The sequence below is a fragment of the Pituophis catenifer genome, unplaced genomic scaffold (assembly GCF_029215685.1).
Source record: "Pituophis catenifer annectens isolate HBS135680 unplaced genomic scaffold, rPitCat1.0.hap2 SCAF_1, whole genome shotgun sequence".
NCBI classification, from domain to species: Eukaryota; Metazoa; Chordata; class Lepidosauria; order Squamata; family Colubridae; genus Pituophis; species Pituophis catenifer.
In genome coordinates this window covers 141,469,151-141,489,531 of record NW_027256881.1, presented here as the reverse complement: position 1 = coordinate 141,489,531, position 20,381 = coordinate 141,469,151, and positions in this window count along the sequence as shown.

The window sequence follows — 20,381 nt, the reverse complement described above, 5'->3', positions numbered from 1 at the left end:
AGATTGCTGTACAATAAAAAAGATGAAAGGGAAGAAAGCCAACCCCAAGCAAATATAAAGATATTAAGATAAAGAATGAATTGTTAAACTTTAAAGAATAAAAGAGAACAAATATGAATAAATAGCAATAATTAGAAACACACATACAAACATACAATGTATTTTCTTTGAACAGAATATTTGGCCGGTTCACAAATTTAAACAGCGTTTAGTCATTTCAATTAAATTTACAATTTCTATATTTCCTTTTTGCCATATTTATTCCTCATCTATTTTTTAAAAAAACCAATATTACCCTTCATCCTCATCTCTAATCTTAATCAAATTCAATTTTTCCCTTCTATTCTATTGTAGGAAGTTAGCACCCACCCCTTTCCTGGAAGAGTGAAATATTTTAGGAAATATGAAAAAGGCAGAATATTATATTTCCCTGGGAGAAGCATATTTTACAGACAAAGCAGCTCCCACCTTCCTGCCCCCCACCCTTTGTCAATGGGCCATTAAGGCCTGGGCCAGTCTATTCTACATAACAAAGATCTACCTCCTTCAGGCAGAGCCATAGTAGGAATTGACAAAGATAGGATTAGCCCTCAACACAATAGCAACAGAAACTAACACAATGGGACCCATCTAGACAGAGGCTCACCACATGGCACCTGGGAAGATTGCATCAGCCAGCAAGACCCCACCCCCTGGGAGTCTGACAACCAATCAGGATACTCTTTCGGGGGCCCAAGAAATGCAGAGCCAGAGAGAGCATAAAACCTGGAAAACTTGCTGTATCTGCCCCTTTTCTGTTCAGGAACTCAAGCTATGTGATCCTGTCCACCATTAAACCATCTTTCCAAGCAGTCTCCATGTCTCCAGTGTCTGTTTCCCCACTTGGAGCAGAACCTAGAAGGATGTTTCTTCCAACACTATATTATACCCCTTCCCATTGTCATCTATTTTTATATCCATCCTCACATTGTTTAATTATGTAATTATGTAATACAGTTGTTTAATACAAATTCAACATTTTAATATAAATCAATTAGTTATAAAACTATCTTTTTTGTATATTAATCAATATGAACATGAATATTCCAATTATTTCCATGCAATCCAATTTCTTACAAATCAATTAATTATATTTACCAATAATAATAAACCAAATAATTTCTCCCATATATTCCTCCGAACCACAACTTAACCATTTCTGCTTTCAACACAATATACAATTAATAGTATCTCAATTATCACAATTCCCTAGTTAAATACAGCTTTTTTTCCTTTGTGTTTTAAAATCTTGAACTCTCCTCCTAAATTTCCCATTGTTTACACTTTTTCACCTACCTTTTTTGGGGAGGAAAAATAAAAATAAAAATAAATCTCTCTCTGCCTCATTTTGTCACGCTGCACCAAAGACCCTGGTTTCGGTTTCGTTTTCGTTTCTGAAGCTTAGCTAGGGGAAAAAAAAACTGCTTTACACTGATTGCCTGTAGGGCGGCCCTTTGAAGCCCCGGGCAAGAGTTTAAACAGTTTTTTTTTCTTCTAGCCATCAGCTGGGGCTCAAGAAAAATCGGGACTTTTTTGAAACGCCGCGGGACGCGGGACAAATTGCTCAAAAGCGGGACTGTCCCGCCAAAAGCGGGACGTCTGGTCACCTTACACAAAACTCCTATGTATGTTACTAAACTCTCCCGCGAATGAAGCGGAATTCATAACAATTCATAGCCTATACGATGGATGCCACACTCCCATTTTCTCATGTGGCTTCCCCCTCTGGGATTTAATTTCTATATTCATGCATTTATAGAGCAACAGGGAGCTTCTCAGAGTCTGGTTTGCATTTTACCAATGAAAATGAAATAGTGCTGTTATTTTTCTTTCCTTAGTGCCTCATTTTTCCTTCCTTTCTGGGGAAAAAAGATTGAGAATGTGAGAGGAATGGACAGAGAAGGCTTACAAATAAAAGACAGCTTCCTCTTCCACTACCACCACCCCCTTTCAGCAATTTGTTTTCTTAAAAAGGCAGCAAATCTCATTCCCCAATGGTTGCTGTCTGGGGAAAAGTAGGGATGGCATACATTTAAAAAAAAATGTTTCTTGAAGAGATTGGTACACAGCTATGTTTTCTGCATGCTGTTGTGTTGAGCCAGAATGCTTTCATTCTTACTGTGCAATTAATTGGCAATACCTGTGGGGAAGGGGACTGGGATAAAAAGGAAATTGGCTTTGGGGTTGATCATACCTTGCATCCCAAAAATTCCACATTCCTTGAAAGACCCATTCAGTGTTGTGGTCAGCCAGCGGCCTGGAGAGCTGGCAGCAGAGTTGGACAGAGAGGAGGTAGGGGAGGAACATGGGCCAGTCCTGGAGTCTGGGGAAGGCTCAGACGAGGGCTCTGCGTCAGAGGCAGAGAGGGGGCCAGGGCCATCTGAGAGTTATGTGCTGCCTCTGGAGCCTCCAGAGTCAGACATCAGCGAGGCAGAGGAATAGGGGGAGCCTGTTCCCAGTGCGCACCTGCACAGAGCTGCCAGAAGGCAAAAACAGTTAAAACAAAAGGGACAACTCGGGAGTAGGACTTGGAGATGATTGGCCCCTCCCATAAGACTTAAAGGAGGAGCAAAGGCATGTGAGCTTTTGCAGGAAGCAACTTGTTCGTTCTGGCCAGTTTAAATTCTGAAGCTCGGTTTTTACTCTGTGCTCCGTGTGGCCTTGCAAAGCTAATTGCCAATTAGGTTTTTGGCAGCATGTCAAGGGAGATAAAGGTGGATGCTTATCAGCCTTATCCCAAAGGACTGTGGCAGACTTCTGTTGGACTCTTTCCAAACTATTTGTGACTCATTATGGGCTGAGAATGAACATAATTCACAGCCGTTGAAATAAAAAGAAGGTTTTTGGGACTAATTGTGTGCTTTCTACTGTCTCAGGAAGCCTAGGTCAGAATATTCAGGGTCTTGGAAAACGATTGGCAAGTGCAGCAAATGAGACTGTTTGACTAACTTCCTCTAGTTGTGCTAGATGGACAGTATAAAGATTATAATCCAGAACATCTGGAAGGTGCCAGTTTGGCAAGGATTGCTTTAGAAACACTTTTTCGTATATGTCTTTTTCTTTAACATTTTCTCTTTTTCTTCTTTCTTTTTCTCTTTTCTTACACTTTTTCTTACCGTTCTCTTCTCTTTCTCTAAGTTTAGCTGGTATTCATTTTTACTATTGTAATTAAAGTTCTTTAAAAAATTATGTTTGAGGAATTGTAGGTGGAAAACATTGCCAACCTTTTGCCAAATTAAGTGTAAATCTGATCTACATGCATCAAAAAAATGCATTTGAATTGGCTGTTTCTAAATACCTGCATATTTTAATTATCTTTATTCCTCGCTACATTCCACAGTTTTTTTTTAAAAGAGCTGGCATTCTTTAAATAGCATTTTTAGTGTATCCACAAAGAGACTGGCCCGATGCCTGTAATTCTCCTATTGGTAGTAACTCTTCTTGGGGGGCCCACTGGCTAATTTGTGTGCTAGGTACAGAACCTAGTCTGGCAGTTGGTTTGATTTTCACCAGTGACCTGGGAAAGTCATTGTCAGGTCATGTGGAAGAGATGAAGATCTTTAGCATTCACTTGCAAATTGGCAGATGGGGAAAAAGGAGGTCAATTTAGTGAGAGGATTGATTGGGAGTTGGATTGGTTATTCATTCATGCATGAAGAAATGGATGAAAAATACTCTTTAATAAATCTATAGTAAGCTGACACTTAGAAGAGTTGCCCTTTCTCAAAAGCATAGTGAGCGAGGGTTTTTATGTCCTGATCTGCAGGATGGGCAAGATATGAGGTTGCGGAGTAACAGTATTGTTGGAAGGGACCTTGGAGGCCATCTAATCCAACCCCCTGCTCATGCAGGAAACCTATACTATTTCTAACAAATGGCTGTCCAGTCTCTTCTTAAAAGCTTCCAGTGATGGAACATTCACAATTTCTGAAGGCAAGCCATTCCACTGGTTAATTGTCCTCACTGTTACGAATTTTTTCCTTAATTCCAGGTTGCTTCTCTCCTTGATTATCTTCCATCCATTGTTTCTTGCCTTGCCTTCTGGTGCTTGGGTAAATAAGTTGGCCCCCTCTTCCTTGTGGCAGTCCTTCAAACATTGGACGATTACTATCATGTCACGCCTGGTTCTTCTTTTTACTAGACTAGGTATACTCAGTTCCTGCAATCGTTCTTCTTATGTTATAGCTTCTAGGCCCCTAATCATCTTTGTTGCTCTTCTCTGATTTCTTTGCAAAACCTCAACATCTTTTTTGTATTGAGGTGACCAAACTGGATGCAGTATTTTAAGTGTTGTCTTACTAGGGCTTTATAAAATGGTACTAGTACTTCATGTGGTTTTATTTCGATCTCTTTATTAATGTAGTACAGGTAGTCCTCAACCTACAACCACCATAGAGCCCAAAATTTAAGCGAGAAATTTGTGAGGGGAGTTTTGCCCCATTTTACGACTTTTCTTGCCACCGTTGTTAAGTGAATCACTGCGGCTGTTAAAATAGCAACACAGTTGTTAAGCAGATTTGGCTTCCCCCATTGACTTTGTTTGTCAGAAGGTCACAAAAGGTGATCACATGACTCCGGGACGCTGTAACTGTCATAAACATAAACTGTCATAAATGTGAGTCATTTGTCAAGCATCCAAATGTAAATCATGTGACCGATGCTGCAACGGTAGTAATGTGACAAACGGTCATAAGTCACTTTTTTTCAGTGATGTTGTAAATTCAAACGGTCACTAAATGAGCTGTTGTAAGTCGAGGACTACCCGTATTGTATTACCTTTTTTGGACACTATCGGCTCACGTTCGGATTGTTGTCCACTAGGACTCCAAGATCCTTTTAAGATCCTCCTCACAGATCACAAGATCCTCGCTGATGTGTGAGAAGAGGTTCGCCCCTTCTCACACATCTAAGGCCCAACAGCTGAAGCAGTGCCTCAACTCATCTTTTAAACACCTAGTCAGCCAGTTGTCCTGGAGCGGTGTGTCGTGAGAGGAAGCTCCAAAGATTCTCTCAACCTGATGCTAGGAGACTCTCTGCCAGACACAAAAAGCTGCTCTGAAGACCTTTGCTTGGAAGTGTGACACAGTAGCTGCTCGTTGGCAGATCAGGGATCCAGTGGATGGAATTCTGGTTCCCAGCTTTGTTCTTCCAAATAATAGGACTGGTCCTATTTTCCAGGTAAAGTCCTGTATACATTCTGTGACAAAGCTACCTCCCCTTATCCTTTCTGAGGGCAGGCAGGAGAATATTAAGAAAAAGACGGGTTATTTATTAACGTCTAGCAGAGTTGTTTGTTTCGGTGGGAGATGGAGCTCAGTCCTGTCCTCTTTCAAATACTGAACTTTGATTGTTTTACGTTTTGAAAACCAATACTGGGCATATGCTTCTCAGGATTGTTCCCGTTTACTTTCAGTTAATGTTTAAAGTGAGTTTTAAAAGCTTGCAACCTGGTTTCTTATACTAAAACAGTTGGCGATTCTGCATGCAGTGAAAATGTTGGAACATCAGCTGAAAACATTAAAAAAAACCCCACCCCTCTGTTGTTCTGGTCCACTTGTGCCTTGTTTTGTCTTCAGAAGGAAAGCATGGTTTGTCTTTACTACTCCAGGTAGTGGCTTTCAGTTCCTGGACTTTATTTTGACTTCTGACCCACCTTGTTTTTTTAAACATTTCCTATTCTTTGTGTTACCACCTTGTACATCTTTGCTATGGTGTGCTATATTTTGTGTTTACTCGTATATAGTTCCCTGAGGCAGTTTGGAAAAACATCTGATGGGATTAGGGAGCCACTATATCATTTTTGGTTTTTTAGTTCAGTAAAGTCAGATTCAGTGAGGAAATGTAAAATTTGTTACTGTGGCTTGGTGTGGGTGGGTAATGTGACTGAGTGGGCGTGGCCAACTTTTTTTTTTAAACTTTTAAAAGCATTTTTTCTACAACCTCTTCGGCCGAAGAGGCTGTAGAAAAAAAATGCTTTTAAAAGCCTCTAACGACCCCAGCTGAGTTGCCTGATTGTCAGAGGCTTTTTTTTTTAAAAAAAACATTTTTTCTACAACCACTTTGGCTGGAGAGGTTGTAAAAAAAATGCTTTTAAAAGCTTCTGACCATCGCAGCTGAGCTGCGCAATCATCAGAGGCTTTTTTTTTTAACTTTTAAAAGCATTTTTTCGGCCGAAGAGGTTGTAGACAAAATGCTTTTAAAAATAAAATAAAAAAAGCCTCTGATGATTGGTGGCTCAGCTGGGCATGGGGGGTGGGGCAGGGATTTTTGCTACCGGTTCTCCGAATCACCTGCCGCCATCGCTACCTGATCGGGTGATCCGGTCCGAACAGGGAGCATTTCACCCCTGGTCAGATTGCTTTGATATGCAGCAGGGAAAGAACATCTCAGAAAACAAAGCCTCGATCTTGAATATTTTGGTATTTTTCTCCTCTTCTTACCTCTTTTTGCCACAAGAGTTTTGGGTGGCAAGATTTAACAGAAACAGTTCTTTGGACTAAAATGATGTGAACTATTAAAAAAGTGGAATTAGAGATGGTTCTGCTAGGTCAGTGTTTCCCAACCTTAGCCATTTTAAGACGTGTGGACTTCAACTTCCAGAATACCCCAGTCAACACTGGGGAGTTGAAGTCCACAATCTTAAATGGTTAATGTTGGGAAACAGTGTGCTAGTCACTTTATTATCTTTACATTGTGTTACGCACCACACCACCCAACCAGTTTGCATTCCATCATCACTCCTTCCTGAGTTAAAGGAGGGACTTGTCTTTGGGACTTTGTAGCCACCACTATGAGAGCAGGACCTAGTGAGCCTTTCAAAATTCTTCCTCATTTCTGAGCAGGGAAATTGGGTGGATGGCTCCTCTGTATTTCTCTGCGGAAGTAAAAATTATTCCATATTGCTGAAGGATAAGACTGTCTGGTGACATTAGCTTCAGAAGTTTCTTCTTATGGTCATCCCTTGTTCTGTAATTATAGTATGAGAAAAACCTGGGCTTCCAGATAAATGAATAAACATAGGGCATGAACAATTTGTTCTTGGTCACTTGTGACTAAATATACGTGCACCACTCTCTGCTCCTGCAGTGGAAAATTTTCTAAAGAATATTCCTTTTCCTCAAACAGAGGAAAAAATGCAGGATTTCTCTTCCCAGCATCAGTTTCTTAAGCAACTTATATCCCTAATGTAACTGAGGTTCTAAATCATGCAAATGTCATCACAAAGAATATATAAGGCTTCCTGTGTACAAAGTGTGTCTTTAACATATGGGCTGCAGATGGATGGGAGGAGATGTCCCACAATAGATGGGACTTCCCAATGCCTCCTCATATTCTTTCATATGATTTTATACGCATAACCAGGAGGCCATTTGTAGAAGAAAGGAGGCAGACTCTCAAGTCAATGGAAAGGTCATGTTAAGTATTAATACCACTTTATAAAACCTTAGTAAGAATACAGCATCTAGTTTTGCTCACCACATTACAAAAAAGATGTTGAGATGCTGGAAAAAGTGCAAAGAAGAGCAACTAAGATGATTAAAGTCCTGGAGACTAAAACATATGAAGAATAGTTGCAGGACCTGGGTTTGTCTAGTCTAGTGAAAAAGAAGGACTAGGGGTGACATGATAGAAGTGTTTGAGAGGCTGCCACAAAGAGGAGGAGGTCAATTTATTTTCCAAAGCACAGGAAAAAGGGCAGGACAAGAAACAATGGATGGAAACTAATCAAGGAGAGAAGCAACCTGGAATTAAGGAGAGACTTCCTAACAATGAGGACAATTAATCAGTGCAACAGCTTTGCCTTCAGAAGTTGTGGGTGCTTCATCACTGAAGGTTTTTAAGAAAAGATTGGACAGCCACTTGTCTCAAATTGTGTAGGGTGTCCTGCTTGAGTAAAGGGTTGGAGTAGAAGATCTCCAAGATTCCTTCCAGCGCTGTTGTGATTGATTGAAAGAGCATCCATTGGCATCCATTTTATACTTGTAAATTTAGTGGTGTATATGCAAATATAGAAAATGATTTTTATCGTATACGTAGATTCTTCCTCTGCGTTCTCAACAGCATCTCCAAAGGATGGTCAAAGTCCATATAAACAAGCATCATGATGCAATGTGTATGCAGTGTCAATGCAGGTTAAAAACAGGTAGGATTTGCATTGTGACATTTCATCTGCCATCTTGCCAGTATTGATGGCTCTTGATCTTAAACTAAACAACCGTTTCTGAACAATCCTTATTATATTTAAATAGTTAAGAATCTATCTTCCAAATTAAATAGGTTTGTGTTCCAAAGATCTACTTCTGTCATTACTTGCTCATCTATAATGAGAACCAGTTTACCTAACTGGTTCCAGTAGAAATATTGGTATAATTTTATGCAAATTACTTGACTTTAAATTGGATGCCAGCTTTTTGCAGTAGTAATAATAATTATGCCCATAGCCTGGGTGTTACTTTTCCTTCTTTACAAAAAGGAAGAAGAAATGTCTGGGTTAGGCTCCAGTTTTAAATCTGCTCAAATCTTCTCTTCAGATGCATAGATAGAACTAGCTATGATTGTTAAACTGCTCCAGCAAATTGCGAAGGGGAAAAAAAGAATCTTCAGGCAATTAGAGACGACTCCTTGATTAATATAACAGATGGTTGCCACCAAGTAACATAATGAAAATGAAGATTGGAACAAATAAAAGGCAACGATCTGTGTCCAATGAGAGATTTCAAATGGCTCAAGTCCTTCATGCCAAGCACCAGTTTTTTGAGTGTTAGGCTCTAAAGCCTTTTTAAGAATCTAAAAGGCTCTTGGCTATTTGAACCTCCCTCCTCCTTCCTTCCCTTTCCCCTCCACACCTCCTATGTCAATGTCATTTTTTTCCAATGTCAGTGGAATTCATTGCCCAGGACACCAAGCACAGTGGGGAAGCTGGTATGCTGGTATAACTCTTGAGATTTCTATTTTACTCCCTAGAATATAATGTAATGTAAGAGTAATGTAATGTAAGAGCCGAGGTGGCGCAGTGATTAGAGTGCAATACTGCAGCTACTTCAGCTGACTGCTAGTTCAGCAGATCAGCGGATCAAATCTCAAGGTTGACTCAGCCTTCCATTCTTCTGAGGTGGGTAAAATGAGGACCCAGATTATTGGGGGCAATATACTATTTAGTATACTGTCTTTGGTGTAAGCCGCCCAGAGTCCTCGGAGAGTGGGCGGCATAGAAATATGACTAATAATAATAATAATAATAAGTAACAATCTTTTCAATGTGTACGCCGTAGTTTAGATAGGACAAGACAGGACAGAATGTAAAAAGGTTTGGGGCTTTGATTGAATGATCACGCCCACCATTTGACTTTTTAATCCTTCCTACAGAGACACCTATTTGCATCTTCAAACTCCTCTTGTGATTCGAAAGCTAGGAGAAGATTTCATATGTTCTTGGTATTTCCTAGTCAAACTGCATGATGAGCAGTTTGATGACCTACAGACTATATTCAGAAAAATTCCCCTCCGGTTGTAATCTATTGCACAGGTTTCATTATTCATCACTAATTCAGGATTTCGCTTGCCAAATTTGTGAGGTGGGATTCAGGACCAATCCATCTTGAACGTACATCCAATCCTTTTTTTGCTTTCTTATCAGTTGCCTCAGGCACCACTGTAGTTTAAGATAAATTATTAGTTGCAAGAAATCTAGGCAAAATGTACCTCTGATATAATGGCATAAGAATATAAAGAGTTGAATGAGCTGTTGCATTTAGGACAGGACTATTATTAATGTAATAATATATATACATATAATATAAAAATGTAATTAAGGGATGTGGTGGCTCAGTGGCTAAGACACTGAGCTTGTCGATTGAAAGGTCGGCAGTTCAGTGGTTCGAATCCCTAGTGCCGTGTAACGGGGTGAGCTCCCGTTACTTGTCCCAGCTTCTGCCAACCTAGCAGTTTGAAAGTACATAAAAAATGCAAGTAGAAAAATAGGGACCACCTTTGGTGGGAAGGTAACAACATTCCGTGCACCTTTGGCGTTTAGTTATGCCAGCCACATGACCATGGAGATGTCTTCGGACAGCGCGGACTCTTCAGCTTTGAAACGGAGATGAGCACCGCCCCCTAGAGTTGGGAACAACTAGCACATTTGTGCAAGGAAACCTTTACCTTATTATTAATGTGGAGGCAGAGTAAATATAAATAATTAGCATTAGGTACTAGTATTAAAAGGGTTAATATTAATACTTAATATTAAATATTAAATTATTAAAAATAAATAAATAACCTAGAGTTATTAATACTAAAACATTTCTCCTTTCCCTTTGATACATTTGAATTTTTAAATTTCACTTTAATCTTTGATCCAGTGAAGTTAAATTAGTCATTCAAACCTCATTAGCTTTAACATTACCTGGTTTTGGCATGTTAATTAAAGGCCCATCTAGCCCCTGCCTGAATCAATTTCTTCTTTCCCAGAACTATTTCCAATCTCTCCTCTTCATTTACAAAAAATACTGTCTTCCATGGATGTTACCAATGGCTCACTCTGCATTTCACCCAAAGAATTATTTTTGAGTGGCATCTTTGGCAAGAAGCAAGGAAGGAAAAGAAGGAAGGGAAAGGGGTAGGAAACAGGTTAGAAAAGTACAAGCAATCCTTCTATCAAACAATGTTAAAAAAGAAGTATTTCTTTTTCTGTACTCTTTCATTTCTTCAGGATTAGACAATGGCAATTACTTTGAATAGAAGCCCTCAATAAGAAAAGCTCCAAAAGCTATTACTTTCCATTAGTAACTCTTAAGTCTCTTCCTCCCCCCTTGTTCATCCTTTTGTTTGTTTGTTTAATTACATAAAATTGGCTGAGAAGGGAGAGAATGAAAAGTCATGCAGTGTATTTGATTAGTAACCCTGGGAGCCTTCTGCCTAAATAAAACTTAATTCACTGTGCCAAATAATATATTATGACATGGATTGATCTGTTCTGTTTATACTTAGACTTAGTCTTGTATATCACCTTACAGTGTTTTACAGCCCTGTCTAAACGTTTTATAAAGTCAGCATATTGCCCCCAACAACTTGGGTCCTCATTTTACTGACCTTGGAAGGATGGAAGGCTGAATCAACCTTGAGCCTGGTGAGAGTTGAACTGCCAAATTGCAGGCAGCTGGCAGTCAGCAGAAGTACTGCACTCTAATCACTGCACCACCGTGGCTCACCATTTAATTCCTCTTTTTAACCATTCAGCTCAGTTGAGAGCTTTTAGCCTAGAAAACTCCATGTTTGTTTCTCCTGGCATGGGGGCATCACATCTCCAAATACTAACAGAAATGGTCTTAATCATTTCCTGCTTGAGTCCACCCTAGAGGTGTGTGGTTGGACAGTGTGAAAAGCAAAATGCTGAACAAAGGTGGGCCTTGGTCTGTTGCAAAAGGGATATTCTTATGTCCTTAGAGCAATGAGAGTGATAATAAAATATTTTAGCTACATTTCACATTAGCATAATGTGAGACTAGACCAGGGGTGAAATCCAGCAGGTTCTGACAGGTTCTGGAGAACTGGTAGCGGAAATTTTGAGCAGTTCGGAGAACCAGTAGTGGAAATTTTGAGTAGTTCGGAGAACTGGCAAGTACCACCTCTGGCTGGCCCCAGAGTGGGGTGGGAATGGATATTTTGCAGTATCCTTCCCCTGCCATGCCCACCAAGCCACGCCCACCAAGCCACGCCACATCCACCAAGCCACGCCACATCCACCAAGCCACGCCACATCCACCAAGCCACGCCCACAGAACTGGTAGTAAAAAAATCTGGATTTCACAATTGGACCAGACTCATCATTTCCCAAAGTTCCTTCAAAACAAGGTTTCAAATGACAATCTGCAAGCTATCTTTTCTAGTAGCCATAGTGGTTTAGCAGAAAACATAGAGGAGAACAATGTGTTTTCTTCAAGTCATGGTTTTAAGATTTGTGATATCTAAACATAGTATTAAAATCACTCTGTTAAGATAATCAGAATATGGCGAAATGCAGAAACTCCATCATTGAATACAGTAAGATTTTTAAAAGACTGTTTGTTCAGTGTACGATTTCAGTTTTGCCCTACTTAATCTTAATGGGGGACATTTAACCTTTCTTTCAGGAGTTTCCATTACAAAGGACTTCTATTTAAAAATCTGATCGGACTATGAATTCCATCTTGGAATCTAGGCTGATTTGAAGTATTATAGTGATCATATTCATTATAAAAGCTCTCCCAAATTTCATGTTATACATCTTTTGCAAAGGATGGCCACATTTTTGCTTTTCTAGGGTAACAATTCCTGCTGTTTGTTCTGCAAAGAACTTAATTAAAACAAAAATGCAGGGAAAACACCGCTCCCGAAGGGAACACAGTGAAGGGAAAGGATATTTAAATGATGAGTAAAATAAATGTGTTCAGGAGCCTGGTGGCGCAGTGGACTAAGTGCTGTTAAAGTAGCACTTAGTTGCCAGCTGCCTGCAATTACTGCAAGTTCAAATCTCACCAGGCTCAAGGTTGACTCAGCCTTCTATCCTTTCGAGGTAGGTAAAATGAGGACCCAGATTGTGGGGGCAATAAGCTGACTTTGTATAAAAAAAAAGAACACCGCTGGGGGGGGGGGGCGAAAGCCCTACTAAGCAGGTATATACAAAAGTATGAAGGCTATTGCTTAACGCATTGTAAGCCGCCCTGAGTCTCCGGAGAAGGGCGGCATATAAATCGAACTAATAAATAAATAAATAAATCTGTTGAAAACTCTAGATCAGGGTTGTCAAACTCAAGGCCTGGGGGCCAGATCCGGCCCACGATATGGTTAGATCTGGCCTGCGAGGCTGCCCTGGAAACAGTGAAGGACCTGCCCCTGGTGATTCAGCCCCGGCCAGGCACTGATCTAAAACTTGGTGGTGTCCATCTGGGCCGGAACGTGGTCAGCCTTAGATCTGCAGTGCTGCCGTGGAGTCAATGTGTGGCCGCCCCCGCCCCCCCCGCCCCGGCGCATGCTGGAGACAATGGATCCCCCCAGCCCCACCTGGGTCACCATAAGCACCCCCCTGACATAAGCAACATCGAGCTGGCCATGACCACCCCAGCCATGCCCACCCGGCCCCCCAAGGTCAACCACAACCCTGATGCAGCCCTCAATGAAATTGAGTTTCACACCCCTGCTCTAGGTCCATACTTAAAGTATTCGATCAAAGAATCTAACAGTATGATTGTTCTCTATCCTGATACTCTAATACAGACAGTGTCATATTAATGAAAGTAAATATACTTTCCCCTAAGAAGAAGTTGGCAGTATGATATGTTGACTGAAAATAAAGCAGATGTTTGTTCAGTCATAGCTGAAGGGTAGATGGCAAACCCTCCAATAACAAAACAGATCCAACCTCCTTTTACATTTCTATAGGGAATGGAATGGAATGGAATGGAATGGAATGGAATGGAATGGAATAGAATAGAATAGAATAGAATAGAATAGAATAGAATAGAATAGAATAGAATAGAATAGAATAGAATAGAATAGAATAGAGCACTTTATTGGCCAAGTGTGATTGGACACACAAGGTATTTGTCTCCACTGCAGAAGCTCTCAGTGTACATGCAAAACAGAGTAATAATAATCATAATAATGATACCAATAAGGTAGTAGAAAAGATGAGAAGGTTAATAGTAATACAGATGTACTACATTTTGCAGGAAGGAGCTTTGGATTCAGTCCTCCAAGGTCAATTCAGGGGAAACTTTCCCTCTTTCCTAACTGCAGAAAGAAACTACTGGAACTTAAACATCTCCTTAGGACCTCCTTCTTAAGCTGATTCCTTTTAGCGGTCCTGAATTACAAATCCCATTACTTTTATAAATAACTTACCAAATATGTTATTAGTCGTTCTAGGGTGTTTTTTAAAAAGGCTTATTTTGCATCCATTAAAATACGTATTCCAAGTTACCTCCTATGATGTTGAAAATTTTGAGTTATTTGTGAATATTGAAACAGTCTAAAGGAGTTGCTTGACATGTATGTGGATAGCATCTCATGGTCAGAGGTGGATAAAGAAGTCAACCTTAATCAAAAAACAAAGCTGATTTATTTTTTGCTAATGAAACTTGAACTGTTGGATTCCAAACAACACTCCCAGTTCTTGTAGTTCTATTACTAATAATCATAACATCATAGAACAATTTGTTCAGAGGCATTCCTTGTTTTGTTTCACTGGGTTAGAAAGTGATGCTTTGCAGGGGGTGGATGATTAATGAAATAGATAGGGTGGGAAAAGAAAACACATATGCTAGAAAAATAATATTTTTAAAAAGAAATTGTGGAAATTATCCTATATGTACATTCTCATTGGATGTATGTAATTGGCTTCTTATTAGATATTTATGGAACTGCACCACATAATCAGTAAAATAAGTTTTGGGCAAGAAGTGATCAGGTCACAGAACTTGAAAATTGAATATTTTTGCCTAAACTGATAAACAGCTACAAATGTTGAACCGGTCCAGAGCTTATTTTAAAATAAACTCTCCAAAGATTATCATTACTCACTCTGTCAATAAGACATGGGTTTATGGAAGAAATCTACTAAAGGAAGTTGGGGTCACAAGAGAACTTTTGGGGGTGGACATGTTTTTATGAAGATCATCAAAGAGTGTCTGGAATGATTGGAAAGAGATAGTCATACTCTAAGAAGAAATAAGACCCATTCTGGAGTCTCTTATATCTTGGCATATCAAAATAAAATTTAAGGATTCTTAGACATCTGTTGACTTCCCAAAGATTTCCCAACCTAAATTAAGTTAAAATTAATAACATTTTTAAAACAGTGAGGTGGTGATTGAAATCTCAGGAAGGCACCATATCTCATGGAATCTTACCTGAGATTTTATTGGTTTTGCATGAAATTTTAGAATGCTATTACTGAAATCTCCACCAGTTTCACGGATTTCCCAAGATTTCAGATGAATGCCTGGCTCCCTCCCTTCCATTTGCATAAAGGTACCAAAAAAACTCTAAAAAGATTGCCAATCTGCCTAAGCAAGTACTCATCTATATAACTGCTTTGCTGGACTTTTCTCCCAGGAAAGCCAGGAAGTACATTAAAAATAGTTTTCATTAGTGCAATGGCGGCTATGTTATTCATTCACTTTAAACAACTTTAGAATGATTAGTGCCAGAATCTTTGCTCATATAGATTGTGGTTGTCAGGTGTGATGGGCCTTGGTACTTTGCTGAAACACAATAAATCCTGAAAAGTCAAAGTACTTTTCTTGAGGCCAAACTTACTTTTGTCTTTTTTTGGTCTTGCTATAATGCTGGGGGTTGGCACTTTGGTGCTTTCTCCTCATATTTCCCCTGGCTGTCTCGGTGAGGATCAAATATCATTGGCTGCTAAAACTTTTAGAGGGATGTTTCCCCTTTCTCTGGATTATGCTTGGGGACCTGATTCAGACTAGTATATTGGGGAATAGGAATAGCTCTTTGGAGGCCCTGCACCAGTAGACTGTACTCAACATTCAGGCTGCACATGTCTTTTATGCTGTCCAAAGAACCATCAGTATGGCATTCTGCATCACAACTTCTCTGGGCACTTGGAGTTGATGTGGACTGAGATGAGGGAATACTGTAGGCATGAAAGGAGTAACCGAGAGTAGGCCTGAAATAGAAGGCACAAGAGCAGCTGGGGAGCATCAAGTAGAGGGCATGTGATCCAGGAGAAAAATACTGAACAGAGCAATCAAGTGTAACATAAGAGCACGACTTCTCAGGTGCAATGGACCATAATAGGCTAATCTGCTTGTATACTAGTTTGCTGCAGATGAAAATAGATAACTTGATACTTGAAGAACATCTCAGCTGCTTTTATTTGTGTTCCACTGATCCCACAGGAAGAAGCAAAGACCCTTCTTTTTTATCACACTGCCATAACACTCTATTGACATGATATCAGAGAGACAAGTCCACTTCTTTAATACTAGTTTGTAAGATGGCTTTCAAATAGCAATAGTAATAGCCCTTAGATTTATATACCACTTCATAGTGTTTTATAGCCCTCTCTAAGTGGTTTACAGAGTCAGCATTTTGCCCCAAACAATCTGCACCCTCATTTGTGCAATGGAAATGGATTGCAGAAATCCATTTTGTGGAAGTCTGAGTCAATCTTGAACCAGTGAGAATCAAACTGCTAGCAGTTGGCAGAATTAGCCTGCAATATTGCATTCTAACCACTGCACCACCACAGCTCTCTAATTAGTGAAGCAGAGGTATTAGAGAGAAAATATGAAAGATGGAAATGTGGAAAAAACCCAACAAAATGAATGGAGCAATGGAATAATGTATTGGAATAGAAGAGCATTTCCATAGCATTCTTTATTTTCTTTCTTTTTTTGTTGTGTGCTTTAGAAACAACAGCTAATATACAATCATGATAAAAGCTTCAGATTCGATTGTTATTGATGGGGGGGGAGGGTGGTTTAAAGAGAAACATGCCTGGAAAACCATGTCATCAACAAAATTCCAGAAAATCTAAAACATAAGAATAGCTCTTCTGGATCAGGCTATGGCTGAGTTTAATCCAGCATCTTGTTTCTTACAATGATCAATCAAAGCCTCTCCCACTACCATTCCTCTGAAACTCGCTTTTGGAGGGATTCTGCCCAAACCCTCGATAACATTCCTTTAATAACCAAGGCCTATCTTTCAGTGGTGGAATGCTGCCAGTTTAAGAACCGGTTCAGTGAGTGCATACTTCGTGCACACATGCATGCTTTGCGTGCGCATGCACACTTTGTGTGCACATGCACCTAAGGTGCTTGTGCACAGCGCTGAAAATGGAGCATTTAGAAGCTCAGCTGCTTACCTTCCAAGTCAGCAATGGTAAGTAAAACTGCAAGAGGGGGGGGAGAAATCAGCTGTCCCATGCGATTGAGATGAGCTACAAAGCAGAAAATAAAGAACAGGATAGAGCGGGGGTGGGTGGGTGGGGCCAACTGATTGTTGGCACTACCGGTTTGCCTGAACCGGCTGAATACAGTCTCTGCTGTCTTTCATCAATTTATTCAGTTCCCGTTTACTCTTTTTATTGCATTTTTGTTATAGTTTTATTTTTATGACGTGGCTGCCCAGAGTCAATTTCAGTCAGGTTTCATCTAAGCCAAACAAATAAACAATTAAAGGAACTCAAAAGAGAGGAAAATGGAAGGCAAAGCAGAAGAAGGAGCCTTGGTACTACAGTGGTTTAAAGCACCCTGTTATTAACACAGCTGCCTGCAATTTACTGCTGGTTCGAATCTCTCCAAGGCTCAAGGTTGACTCAGCCTTCCATCCTTTCTAAGGTAGGTTAAATGAGGACCCAGTTTGTGGGGGCAATAAGCTGACTTTGTATAAATATACAAAAGTATGAAGGCTATTGCTTAACGCACTGTAAGCCGCCCTGAGTCTCCGGAGAAGGGCGGCATATAAATCAAATTAAAAAAAAAAAATAAAAAAAAAAGAAAAGAAAGAAAAGGAGTGTCTGAGAGAGAAAAAACGAATAAATATGTTTGACTCTGGTATACATTGCAGCCCTTAAGGCAGGATTGTCACACTGGTGGCCTGTCACACGCAGGCCACACCCACCCCAGCTCTGCAAAGGGAAAAACTATCGCAATATGTCACGTGACAGCAATGTGACGCTGCGAGTTTGACAACCATGCCTTAAGGGAAAAAAAAAGTTCCTCAGCTCTACTCCAAAACTAGGTTTGTGTTTTCTAAAGATAGAAAATAAAGTATGCCACAGAAGTGCTTTTCTAGTCCTACACATTTTTTTTCATTGCTCCATTCATTTTTATTTTTTTTTTACATTGCTTTTTTCCATCCAGTTTATAAACTAGTATTAAAGAGATGGGCTTGGTTGAATCTCAGAAACTGGGGGCAGAAAAGTGCAAACTGAGGCACTCCAGATTCCAGAGGTTAAAAAAAAACCCACATGGAATTCATAATTTGCCTGTCATTTTATGCAAAACATTACTTGTCTCCAAATTAGTGTAAGAAACAGCAAGCGAATAATGATACAATCCATGATGTGTCAGATTGGAACTCATAGCAAATTATAATTTGCTGGAAAATTAGCACAGCCAGCAGTTCGCCTTTAAAAACCTTACAGTTAAGGACCGATTCAAAGATTTATATATATATATTTAAAGTATCAACTTGGTTTCCTCATTAAATGTTGTATACCACTCCCCAAATATTAACAGAGAGCCAGTTTGGTGTAGTGGTTAAGGCATCAGGCTAGAAACTGGGAGACTGAATTCCAGTTCCATTTTGGGCATAAAACTAACTGGATGATCTTGAACCAGTCATTTTCTCTCAGCCCTAGAAAGGAAGCAATGGCAAACCACTTCTAAAAAACCTTGCCAAGAAAACTGTAGGGATGAGTCCATGCAGTGAGAATCAGACATGATTGAACATAAGGAAAACAAGCCCTATTGAATATGAATAAATAGACTTTTTTAGCCTTAGGCTTACATATGCATGCATACATTTGCTCATGTTTGCTGTGCTGTTACTTCTCAATGCCAAGTGAAATATTTGCTTTCGATGTTCATGCCAGAGGGGATCTCTCATGGGGAGGTTAGTATGACTGGCATTGCCAGGGACAGAATGGCTGTATACAATAATAGCTAAGACAGAAATTGGAAAGGCGAAACCATCTTACAGTCAGTATTCACCAGACTAGAAATAGGTGGGGCTAGGCAGAGATCCTCTGTAGAAAATTGTAGATGAGAAGATTTTTCTATTCAGAGCCAACTAGGCAGTCCTCTTGGTCCTCTTAAACAGAAAAGATCATAAAAATTCTCAAGCTGTTCAAGTTATGAGGAGTAGGAGAAGGTTTCCTTGACCAACTGGAACTTTCTGGTTCCAGTGAAGACTTTTGTTGGTTCCAATGTAGACTTTTGTTGTGTCTCCTGGCTATGTTTTTCAATTCCTGTTATTAAAAGGATAATTTGGGGGTTCTACGAGTTATGGTTGCACAAGTTCAAATCCCGGTTCTTAAGGACGAATCAAAATGAAACAGACATACTGTGGAAGAAGGAGATTCATTTATTTCCAAAAGCAGAGATTTGTTTTTGAGGGTAGTAGGCTACAGATAAAATGGGGTCCAGAGACTTGGTTTTATAGAGTCCTTGGTATGGCTTGGGGGCCCATGGTTTGTGTACAGTGGTAGGATCCTTCCGGTTTAACAACTCGTTTGATGATTGTGTGCTTCGCTGCGCGCGCGCAATTCAACAAAAAATCACCTTCCACATCAGTGCTACAGAATTAAAACAGCTGAGGTGCAGCAATCCTAATCAGCTGCGAAGATAAAGATAAGTAAAGCACAGGGGTGGGAAGGCTGACCTAGCTGATCGCTGGAATGAACCGATTCGCTCCCAGCTGATCATCGGAACTACCAGTTTGCCCGAACCGGCCTGAACTGGTAGAATCCCACCCCTGTTTGTGTATATGCTGGTTTTAGTGTGTGACTCTTGTCAAAAGATAATTGTCCTTCCTGTGCAGATTGAAGTCCCCAATGAAGCCAGTGAGGTGATAAAAAGGAAGGGTGTGGGCAGATCAGAGGCCTTTTAACTTCCAACACTGCCATTCCAGAATTAGTACTAACTGAGCAGAATGTTCACTGCCAATATTATCCATATGTTCTTCAAGGATATTTCTAGAGTCCCCTTAGGCCCATAAGAATTCTCTGGGAATAAAAATGGTGGATGGCTGCAGCTCAGTGCTTTGTGACCTTCTTCCCAGAACAATGACAAAGGGAAGTTTTTACCTAAGATGTCCAAATGCTTCACAGGGTTTGTGTATCCTCTGCTGCTAGTGGTGATCCTCTGTGGTGTATGTCATCAGAATCTGTTCCAGCAGCTTCGGTAACTCTACTATTCCTTTAGCCAATTGTTATTTTTCAGGCTTCAGGCTGAATTTATCATGCAAGCAGAATTGGTTATTGAAAATAACTTGAAGCCCTTGTTGACTAGGATGAGTGAAAGAGTTATAACTGTTCATCTAACTTGTGATCTATTAGTTCTCTTCAAATGGTTGGAGAAAGATCTGTAAAAAGAAACTCCTGATTTTTTCCCCCATCTCATTTACAACTTACAAGTTTTTTCTCCTTCATACTTGGCCATGCAGGGACAAAAATGAGATTTGGGTTGTCTATGGAAACAGGAACCTAGAGTAAACAGAGTTCCAAATTTATTACAGGTTTATCCAGCACACTTGGTCACAATTAGTAACATTCTGAATAAGACCCTGAAACAAAGACAATAGATTGTGTTTATTATCAATAAGCAAGAAACTAC